Here is an 8,730-nt window from a genome sequence, read left to right on the forward strand (position 1 = left end):
TTACCAGTGGTGCTGAATGAAGGACTTCGATGTGCACAGGTTTACATGTTTATAGTTTCCTTGTCATTTTTGCAATTTTCTAGATATTAAAATATGTGCATATATATTTACAATTTTAGGAGAAAGAAATCTTCCCCAAATTGTATCAACCATGTATGGTAACCATGTAAGATGTATTAATTATGGATGATGACCGATAAACACTTATAATTTTCCTTGGTCCTTTATGTGTTTCAGTGGTGGTGTAATGGTTGGCTTTTTCTTTCTTTTTCAACCTCTTATCTCTGTGACAGTAGGGCCTGTAAAATGTTCAAAAACTAAAAGGAAAAAAATGGGAAGATGAAAGAATATTTCCCTAAATAGCATATTGGACCCTGAGCTACATCTCCAGCTTTTTTGGCTTACCTGTTTTATGAATTCCAAGCTCCTCAAACACATCTGTCCAGAACCATGGGGGCCCTGCCACAATTCAGGCCAGTAAAATGGCGGTCCACTCCTTGCCCTTCTACCTATGATTTAATTCCAGTAAAAGTTAGTTAAGCATACTGTTACATCGGATGACAGAACCCGAATCACACTCACATCCATGTGGCAGGAAGTCTGGGAAATGGAGTTTTTAGCATTCCTGCCTTCACCCACTAGAAGGAAGAATGGTGGATTGAATGGGCTGATCCATAATCATCCAAACTATCAAGAAGCACTCATTTACTTAAAAAAATACCGAGTGCCTACTATGTGCATGGCCTGGGGTGAAGGCATCTTGTCAAGTTTGTTCATCTTTGTTTAATTTTCTTTCTCCATCATTATCGTCATCCACTGTTGCAGATTAAACCCTTTACTTCTCTTTTTCTATGGAATTGTACCTACCGGGTCTTGCTCGGACATTACGTTCAATGGTGTTGAAATGCAGACAATGGCTGTAAAGGGATCTCAGAACTGTTGTATCAGAGGAGAACGGAAGTTCACAGGGATCCCACTTGGCTGAACCAAAATTCAGACGAGGTTGCTTCCCTTCACAGGAGACATTTGTAGCTGGGGGTTTAGGACAGACACCTGGGGCCAAGAATTTTATACTAAATATATGAACAAAAAAGCAAAGTGCATGATGAATAGTCTGGCCAACTGGAAGTGCATTTCCTGAGCTATATTGATCTGAACAAGTACTTGCCTTATTGCTTTTTAATTGGTCTCAGGTTTTCAAACCAAGAAAACAGGATAATGGAAAGAGCACATCACAACTAGATAGCTGTGTGACCTTGATTAACCTCTCTGCACTCAGGGCTCTCTCATTCCTGGGGGTGTTGGGCTGAATGATGACCAAATTCTTATTCACTCTCCTTTTCTATGTGTCAATGATATAAGCGAAATAATAATTCAATAACTGAATATTTAGATAAGAGATATTCAAGTTCCCCATTAATCTCTATCATGTTTCACATATTTTCCTAACATATCATCTAATGCCTATTCATATCAGGAGGGGGAGAGTACAGATGTTTTTTGCCCACAATATGTACACCAATGTGCCCCTTCCTTGGCTCCCCCAACCCTTTAACTAAGAATTGGGTTTATAGCCTAGTTTTCTTTAGGCATAACCACATTTCATATGAAGTCTATCTGTATCCATGGCTCCACGATATTAACATATTTCATAAACATGGGCCTAAGATTCCTGGTGCAAATGTCATTATGGAAAAATTAAACACATGGATATAAGAAAATATGATCGTGAATAATATTTAATAGTCATTGAACATGAAAATTCTTTTAACAAATTATACAGCTAATCAAAAAAAGCTTTCCATTTCTTTCATTTCCATAGACACCAATGTTGAAAGAGATGCTATCGTCTCTTCACTGGATATGTGCAGAATCCTATGGTCGTTAGTGTGGTTAGCAACACCATCATCTCTTCTCAGAATATCTAAAAAAGCTGAAGAGAAATAGTATGTTGTAGGTACGTGACCTCTTACCTGGATACCTGCAAAATCTCATGGTAACTAACATGGTTAAGGACACACCACTCCTTGCCTAGACTAAAATATCCCAAGGCCACTAGCATGGTTAAGGGCCAGATCAACTCTTACCTAGATACGTGTAAAATTCAAACGTCGGCACTATAGATACAGAATCACCATCTGCCTGCATACCAGTAAAAGCCCCAGGGTCACTAACATATTCAGACAAATACCATCTCTTACCTGAATACCTAGAAAGGTGCAGGATCAAGATCATGGTAGGGATATGGCATCTCTTGCTTGGATAACTGCAAAATCCCATGGTCATTATCTTGATTAGGGACACCATCATCTCTTACCTGGACATCTACAAATTTCCAAGAAAAACACCTTAGTTAGAGACACCTTCAGAGCGTGACAGGGTATCTGCAAAATTTCCCTGATCACTGCTTACAACTTACAAATACTCACAAAGAAATCATGGTCACTAGGTTGGCTTCAGAATACCAACACGGTCTACCTGGATATGTGCAAAATCTCATGAGCTCTAACTCTGGTACGAACACCATTATCTTGTACTTAGTGCAAACAAAATTTTGCCTTCAATACCACACGGAGGTTCTCAACAATCTCTTCACTGGAATCTACAAAAGCCAAAGAGAGAACGGTGTCTACCGGTAATTCCATAACCTGGACACCTGAAAACCTAATGAGCACTGAAGACTTAAAGGGAACCATAAAATCCATCCAGCTACTTGCAAAAATCCAGGGACAAGACCTTGAATAGAGACATTTTCTCCTCCTGAGTGGGTATCTGCAAAAATACAAATTAAGAGATGATGGTTCAACTAACAATAGCATTCATTTATTCATTCATTCAATCTTATTTTCTGACTAGCACAAGTTCAAGTTATTCGTTCATTCATATGGAATACATTTTTCTCATTTTATGCATTTTGAGCAAGACTTTTTTCACAGGCAGCTATTGGAAACTGAAAATATTGTTACACGACTTGAATAGGTCATTTTACCCTGGGATTGTTTTTGAATCCCCTTCTATATTTTTTAATTTTAATTCCAGTAAACATACAGTGTTATACTAGTTTCAGGTATACAATATGGCAATTCAACAATTCCATACATCACCCACTGCTCATCATGACCATAGTATTTAATTTGGGATTTCTCTGGTATATTTTCTCGAAGGCCTTCCATCATCTCTTGAGTGGACTCTATAAAAATTCATGGTAAAAACTGTGTTAGGAATACATGTATTGCCTGCAAAATCCCATCAAATTTATGAGGCCTATCAAATCTACCTGGAAACTTGCAGAAGTTCAAGGTCAACCCCCTAGTTAGAGACACAATACTGTCTTGACAAGATAACTGTAAGAAGTCATGGTCAATAAAGAGGCGACGGGCAAAATACCAACTTACCTGAATACTTATGTAATCTCTGACATTACTGATGTTATACAAACATTATATCTAAACTTTAAAATAATAAGGACTAACGCTTACTAGCATCGATTGACAATACCATTTCTTACCTGAATACCCGCAAAAAAACATAGCAACACAAGGTTAGGAATACCATCCATACTTACTCAGATACCTGAATATTAGATGGTCTATAGCATGGAAAAGGCTATCGTCATCACTTACCTAGATACAAACAAAATCCCTTTAATGATCATTATGAGGATTACCATGGTATCTTAACAGTAACCTGAAGAAAACATTTTGACAGATGTGTCATGACACACCTTTATAACCTGGACCCTGATAATAACCTTGTCACTAGCATCACTGCAGGACTCACTGAATCTTTTTTTCTTAAAGATTTTATTTATTTGTCAGAGAGAGAGAGTGAGCACAAGCAGGGGGAGTGGCAGAGGGAGAGGGAGAAGCAGGCTCCCCGCTGAGCAAGGAGCCCGATGCGGGACTCGATCCCAGGACCCCGGGATCATGACCTGAGCTGAAGACAGACGCTTAACCGACTGAGCCACCCAGGTGTCCCAGAACTCATTAAATCTACCTAGAATCTTAGGTAGGCCTACCTCACAGTTAGAGATGCCATTATCTCTTGAATGCTCACCTGCAAGCAAACGAACAAACACAAACACAAACAACAAAAAACCCAAACCACGGTACTACTGAAATTTGCACCTTCATAATAATTACACGGATATCTGCAAATTGCTCAACACTCACATGGTTAAACATAATTTTTTCTAAAATATAAAATAGTAGGATAACACGGTTTCTACAACTGGTAAAACATTACCATTTCTTACCTGAAAACCTACAAAAAAAAAAAAAAATCCCACAGTCAAACAAGAACGAACATCACTTATGTCAATATGTGAAGACTGGATGGTCTGTGATGTGATGAAGTTGCGTTATCATCGCTTACCTGGATACCAGAAATGTCTCCTGTTAATAACCATTAGGTTCACCATGACCTTGGGACATGAGCCTGAAAAACACATTATGATATATGTATAAAAGAACACAACTTGTTCTACCAGGACATCTGCAAATAATCTTTATGACTTTCATCATTGGAAAACATCAATTGTACCAGAATCCTTGTAGTACTCCAAAGTCAAGATCACAGTCAGGTGAGACATTTGAAAACTAACAGGACACCTGCAAAATTCCCATGGTCACTACTGTGGCAGGAAACATCATCCTAATTGCCTAGATATGATATTATTCAACACTCATAGGGACAAACAAAAATTTTCTCTGAAACATAGAAAATGAAAACTCATGCTTTCTATTTGGGCAAGGGATCTATATAATTTCCTACCTGAATGCCCCTGAAGAAATCATGATAACAAGTGTTAGGGCCACCGTCATCACTTACCTAGCTATCTGGAGATCGGACGGCCTGTGCTGTGTGGTTTAGGCCCACATCCTCCCTTACCTGCATACCAGCAACGTCCTTGCCCCCGTTAATGACCCATGTTAGGTTCATTGTGATCTCTTGACAGGGGTCTGAAAAAAATGTTATGAAACACGTCTAAGAACACAACTTTTTCTACCAGGATACCTGCAAATAACCTTGGTCACTTCATCATTATGAGACATATCAACTCTGGATACTTACAGTACTACCTGCATACTTACAATACTCCCAGGTCAACACCAATGTCAAAAAATGATCATTTCGTGACTGGACACCTCTAAAAATCATATGGGTAGTACTGCGGTGGGGAAAAACATGATAAATACCTGTATACCTATGATCTCTTAACATGCATAGTGTTAAACATAAATTTTATCTAAAATGTAAAAAGTAAAAATTTATAGTCTCTAGAATTGGTAAGGATTCTTCTTACCTGAATCCCTGCAACAAAATCATCGTAACAAGAAGTGTCAGCACATGTTACCACTTACCTAAATATTTGTGGTTTCAGCCTAGCGCATCACTTACCTCAATACCAGCAACGCTGCCGCCCTCCCCCCCACGCCCGCCCCATTCATTGCTCTGGATAGGCTCGTGTGATCTCTCCGCAAGTCCTGGAAAATATATTGTGGCTTATGTGTTTGGTACATGTCTCATTCTACCTGTGCACCTGCCAACTCCCTCGTCACTTGTATCATGTGGGGACCCATAAACATTACCTGGACACTTCCAGAACTCTGAGCTTAAACCCTAGTAAGGTTTACCTTCCTCTCTTGAAGCCATACCTGTAAATACCCCACAGTAATAACGCAGTTAGAACGATATGATAAAGGACCTGGATATTTACCATTTGTCTGCCACTATGAGTGAGAAACACACTTTATCGCCATAAAAGAAAACAATAAAAACTACTACTTGCTAGTATTATCAGGGTCCAATTAATAGAACTTATACTTGTCAAAAACAAGGGACGTAGGAGTCTGGAACAAGAACATCTATAATGAGTTAATATTACACCACGTATATACCTGCATACTATCCAAGACCTGAGAGGGATACCTGCAAAAATGTACGGTAACACAAGTGTTAGGGCCACCATCATCACTTACTTCTGTGTATGAAGATCATGTGACCTGTGCCATGGTGTAGGCCCACGCTATCACTTACCTCAGTATCTGATATGTGCACGTCATTAACTACCATTGATAGGCTTGCAGTGAGGTCTTCATGTGAACCTGAAAACTAATTGTGGAAAAAGTGTTTGGTCCACGTCTCATTCTAGTGGGACACCAGCAAATTCCTCGGTCAACTGTAACATCTGGAGATTCATCAATGTTACCTGGGTAATTGCAAAACTCGGAGGTTATACCCTAATGAGAGATACCTTCCTCTCTTGAAGGGATACCTGCAAAAATCCCATGGTCAATAATGTGGTGATGGACAATACGATGAATTACCTGGATCTCTGCCTATCCGCCACTCTGGGTGAATAAAATATACAACTTCTGAATAAGAATACAGTAAAATCTCATACTTACTAGTACTATTTGGGTCAATTTCTAAACGTCATACATGCCAAAAACATAGTTAACATAGAGTCTTGAAAGCCTCATTCACGTATGAAAAACAAGCAGCTCTCTAATAAGGTAATGCCACATAGTCTCATACCTGTATACTAGGAAAGGCCTTCACGGGACACTTGCAAAACAACTAGGTGACACTGTGTTAGGGAAACCATGCTCACTCACTCAGATATCTGAAGATCAGATGGTCTATATTGAGGTAAGACATACTTTATCACTTACTTGGTTACCAGTAAGGTCCTATTAATGACCACTGTCAGGTTCACCATGATCTCATGACTGCTGGAACCTGAGGACGTGACGGACAAGTGTGTTGAAGGACAAAACTTGTTTTATCTACAAAAATTTTTTAAAAACCCTGCAAATAATCTTGATCACTTCCATCACTGCAGGAACCACCAAGACTACTGGGATCCTGGCAGAGTTTAAAGGTAAACACCATTGTTACAGAAACCATCATCTCTGTCCTGACCACCTAGAGAAATCTCGTTGTAAATACCGTGGTGTGGAACAGATGAGTAAGTTACCAGGACACCTACCTATCCCTCAATCACTACTAAGGTTAAATATACAGTATATCTAAACTCTAAAATAATAAAGACTAATGCTTACTAGCATCTGTTGGGACAGTATCATAACTGAGTAACAGCAAAAGAAAAAAAAACATGGTAACACAAATGTTAAGAACCCCATTGACTCTAAGATCGAAAGATCAGATGGTCTGTAGGGTGCTTAAGGTACACAGCATCACTCACCTGATACAAGCAATGTCCCTTTAACGATCATTAGGAGGTTCACCGTGATCTCTTGACAGGAACCTGGAAAACACATTGTGGCAAATATGTCTATAGTCACACCTTCTACACCTGGACCCTGAAAAAAACCTTGTTCACTGCCAGCACTGCAGAACCCATCAACTCTCCCCAGAACCTTGCAATACTCTAAGATCTGTGCCATTGTTAGAGACATCGTCATCTCTTGATTGCTCTCCTGAAAAATACCAAGGTTATCACTGTTACTCACAGCTCAGTCATAATTATGTGGATATCTGTAAATTGCTCAACAATTACATGGTCAAACATAATTTTCTCTAACATGTAAAACTGTAGGATAATATCGTTGCTAGAATTTATAACGTTTCTATAGTTTCTTACCTGACTACCTGCAAAAAAGTCATGATAACAAGAAATGTGAGGAACATTATCACCTACATAAATATCTGAATGTTAGTCGGGCTGTGCTGTAGGCCCACAGCATCACCTACCTCCATACAACAATGTCTGATGTTAACTACCATTGATAGGTTTACTGTAATGTATTGACATGAATCTGAAAAACATACTGTAGTAAATGTCTCATTTTACCTCCACACCTTCAAATTCCCTTGGTCACTTGTATCATTTTGGGATCCATCCATAGTACCTGGATACTTGCTTGCAGAACGCCAAGGTCAAACCCTAAGAAGAGACACCTTCCTCTCTTGAAGGGTACCTGCAATAACCCCTTCGTCAATAACACTGTGAAGGACAATATAGGAAGTTACAGGACTACCTACATACCCATTTTTCATTAGTATCAAATACGTATTATCTAAAGAAAAATAGACAAATCTCAATCTTACTAGTATTACTAGGGACAAATTAATTTCTTAACTATATAATGACAAAAGCTAGGTAAACGTAAGAGTCTCAAAAACATTCCACAAACACGCACTCTTACTAGTATTACTAGGGACAAATTAATTTCTTAACTATATAATGACAAAAGCTAGGTAAACGTAGGAGTCTCAAAAACATTCATCAACTCAAAACAACTGAGATTGAGAATGTCTCTACTGAGTGACTGTCACATCAACTCCTACCTGTACACTAGCATCCTGTTAAGGATGCCTGCAAAAACACATGGTAACCCCGTGTTGAGAGAGCCCATCCTCACTTACCTACGTATGTGAAGATCAAATGATCTGTACCAGGGTAAGACCCACTTTATCACATACCTGCTTACCCTCGAGGTCCAGCTCACAACTGTGGTTAGATTCACTATGACATCATGGTTTCCGTACACTTCCAAAAACAAGTGTTTCGGGGCCGAATGACACAGTTTGTTTTACCTGTAAGAACCAAAAGCGAAACAAAAAAAGATACTAGCAAATCATTTTATAGTCTCATCATTAAGGGAACCACCAACACTACCTGAATCTTTCAAAGCTTCAATGTCAACATCAGTGTTAGAGACATACCATCTCCAAGCACCTGTAGAAATCTCCTGGTCAGTA

General features: G+C 39.0%; 1 long non-coding RNA gene across 1 annotated transcript; it reads right to left on the minus strand.

Annotated features, from left to right (window-relative positions):
* Positions 1-1,754: 1,754 nt before the first annotated feature.
* Positions 1,755-4,251, minus strand: LOC114218089 (uncharacterized). The gene is made up of 3 exons (XR_003611110.2): positions 2,430-4,251; positions 2,202-2,325; positions 1,755-1,933 (listed from the first exon to the last, which is right to left on the minus strand). It is a non-coding gene; the product is annotated as an uncharacterized LOC114218089 (long non-coding RNA).
* Positions 4,252-8,730: the final 4,479 nt, after the last annotated feature.

This window comes from Eumetopias jubatus, unplaced genomic scaffold, assembly GCF_037043125.1.
Source record: "Eumetopias jubatus isolate StellerSeaLion01/CBP00866 unplaced genomic scaffold, mEumJub1_p1.0 scaffold_11, whole genome shotgun sequence".
NCBI classification, from domain to species: Eukaryota; Metazoa; Chordata; class Mammalia; order Carnivora; family Otariidae; genus Eumetopias; species Eumetopias jubatus.